The following is a 3,527-nucleotide window of genomic DNA, read 5'->3' as shown; positions in this document are numbered from 1 at the left end:
GGGGGGGGGCGAAAAAGCGGCGGCGGCAGCAGATGGACGGACGGACGGTGGGGGTTGTCAAAAAAATGAGCACATATAGACGATTGGCAGGCTATAGAGCCGCCGATCGTCTATATGTGAAACACCCGGTAACGGGTGTTTGCATTGCACGGGTCTTCTCTGCCCGTGCGCGCCCAGAAACAAAATGCCGTCTGGAGACAGTAACCCGGCAATGCAGCAGTGCCGTCCGTCCGGACGACAACTGGTTGAAGGGGAATTGCACTTTCAATACTTTTTGCTTCCCATCCCCCACTAAGCTAAGCTAGTCCATCCTCCCCATACACATACTAAAGTAGGATAAACATGGTTAGAATTTAAAACGAACGCAATCGATTTCGGAACGTTCGTTTGACTTTCTAATAATTGATGAAGTGAAATCGATGATTGATTTCGACCACAGTGATAAAAAAATTCAAAAGGAGCATGCTGGAAAATGTTTCTCAGTCAAACAAAATTCTAACAGTGGATGTGGTTTTTGTTCAGGATACTCCATTCATTCCAAAATGGAATGTTAAATGAAAACAAAAATCAAACAAAATTTCGAACGACAATCGCCAAGTCTCGAAAGTTCAGACGGAATTTTTTTGTACAAACGTTTGTTTGAAAATTACCTGTGTATACTCTACTTATCTGTACAATCATGTCCATGGCCTCTGGTGTTTGTCTACATCTCGCTAGCAGATCATCACCTTTGTACCTTTATTTATTTGTTATGTATTTGGTTGCTTCCCTATGCCAAACTCCCATTCCCCGGCAGCGTGCTGGACATCCAGACTACAGTGAGCACAGCAGCTAGGATCACAATTACTGTGCTGCAATCAACAATCCCACTCCTTACTTCAAATTCGACCAGGAATCCAGTGTGCTACCAGGAAGGAAAGTTTGGCATAAAGATTTAGCACTTACACAAACAAATATACAAATACATAGCATTTTTTAAGTCTAATTTCATAACAACAAAAAATAAAGGTACAATTGGGCTTCTAGGTTTTAGTAATGAGTTTTTGGATAAGTATCTTCCAGCTTTGTGAACTGTTTAGGGGTGATTTCAACCCATTCTTCCTGGCAGATATGCTCCATGACATTCATGTTAGTCAAATGACCCTGTGTAACGCCGTTTTTAAATTGTTCCACATATTCTCAATTGAACCATGTCAAGCATTAAGTAAAAGCTTCAAATGGTATCCAGTTGTATGGATATCCTGTGGGCAATTATCAGCAAATTAGTGCTTTAAAGGAGAACTATGGGGTTAAGTCTTTTCCCCATAGTTCTCCTTAGGGTAACGGGAGGACACAAACTAGCGTCCTCCCGTCACCCTAGGCTCAGTATAGTGCGAGCTGTAGCTCACGGTATACAGAGACGCCGCAGTATACGGTATACTGAGACGTCGCAGTATACAGCGAGCTGCAGCTCACGGTATACTGAGACGCTGAAGCGGATCCCGACAATTGTGCCAGGATCCGCCCAGCTGCGTGACTGACAGCTGGCTCTGCCTATGTAAAGGCAGAGCCAGCTGTACCCACCCCTCCCCCGTCCGTTCCGCCAGTCAGCGCTGGCGGAGCGGGGAGGGGGGAATCCAGCCCCTCCCCTGTCACGGCAGAGAGCCGTGACAGGATCGAGAGGGGAGCGAACGCCGGGATGTGTTCGCTCACCTCCCGATCTACTGAGCTGACCTGTGACAGTCTCATTGTCACAGGTCGGCTAGGACTATGAGGTGAGTGGAAAGCACTCACCTCATAGTTCTCCTTTAATAAGTCACCTAGGCATGGTCTAGTAAAGGTCTTTCCTCAAACTGACATGCACAAATCAGATTGGGACTTCTGAGAGATCAGTAATCACTATGAAGCAGTAGTAAATGTACACCAGACATATCATGAGCTCTTAAAACTAGCCTGTAGTGGACGGTAGCATAAAAAAAAATCATTACTCAAAAGCATTATGTGAAAGGACTCCATGATTTCAATAAACAGCATGAGAGTGATGTACAGTATTTGTGATGTGGGAAAGGCACTGGGTTCCAACTTTCAAACAAAAAAAAAATACACATAATTACAGCGTAGGACTTGTTATTCAGCAAAATGAGAGATGTAGACAAAAGTCTGAATACTTTTGCAAGACACTATATCGTGAGGGTGTAGGATGTGGGAGCAGACCTTCATGTGTCATTCAGGTCACCTCTTCGAAGAGGAAATTTTACCACAGAACAATTTGCAGATATTATTAGGGGCCTATGTAATAGGTGTTCTTTGTCTTTCACATAACATTTTACATCAAAGTCTCAAATGACAATTGGATTACATAGCTGGATTCATTCCCATCCTCATCTGGTTGGCTAGCGCTGATTTTGCTATTGTTATCATTCAGATGACTCAGTATCCTTCAATTTATTCTAGTTAATTAAATGTATACTGTATAAAATACAAATTGATCTGCTATTTCCACTGCTAAAATACATTTATTTCAATCTTTTGAATTAAGCAGCATCAATGTGAATGCTCATTAATCAATGTTGCTGAATGAATATGAGTGGTGTAAAGACAGAACAAAAGAGCTGCCTTCGGGACATCTGACAGAAGAAAGAGAGCAGACTTAGTCCTAATCTACACAAAGACTTACGCTCCACGGCAGCAGCCCATCAACTTACTTTGAAAGACCTATTTTTGGAGTTAAGAATTGACAGATTTAGTCTACAGAGAGTTCCTACTTGTCAGCCATAGTTATACTCTTGCTCTTCAACACTTAGAGCTATTACTTCCAGGACATTTCAACTCATTATCTCAGCTGAAATGCTCTTGAAGAAGCTCACTAGTATATGTAAGACAGTCATAAAATAACTTGTGTGGACATATCTATCCAGCCATCACTCTTATTTAATGATGAATCAGCATTATGTAAAATTATACCAAACACCATGTGCCATGTATGATTGATATATTGAAAAGACCACTACAGTTATTATATTGAGGTAAACATGTGTTTTACATTATAGATAAGTTGGTATCAATTAAACACAAAGAAAGAATCTTTGTTAATAACTAGATTTTGAAATGTAGTAACTACTTCCTGTCAGTGAGAACAACAGTTCATAAACTTTCCCTAGAATTACTGCAGAGGTTGCATACTATGTAGAATTTGGATAGGGCTTAAAGATGGGGGGGGGGGGTAAGGCTTTTTACAGTGACACCCAGTATGCCAGCTTTGTCTTGAGAAATAAACAGCAATTGTCCAGAAAAAGCCATTGCAAATAATACATTTTTCCCTACAATCAAATGGCCTTGGGATAACTGCAGATGTTTTGGTATGTCCACTAAAGTAAATACATCTCCCAATCTGAATGATTTTAGACTGATCGTTTCATGCCTGTGGATAGCCTTCCTGCCCCTTCCTGTTGCTGATACTAATTCCTGGTGCTGACCTCCAATTGTTTACATAACCTTTTAAAAAAAACATTCAATTATTATTTATATTAGAAAGATACCACGAATAA

This window comes from Nanorana parkeri, unplaced genomic scaffold (assembly GCF_000935625.1).
Source record: "Nanorana parkeri isolate BGI_ZX_2015 unplaced genomic scaffold, ASM93562v1 scaffold1822, whole genome shotgun sequence".
NCBI lineage: Eukaryota > Metazoa > Chordata > Amphibia > Anura > Dicroglossidae > Nanorana > Nanorana parkeri.
The sequence above is the reverse complement of the archived record's forward strand: the minus strand, read 5'-3'. Positions refer to the sequence as shown.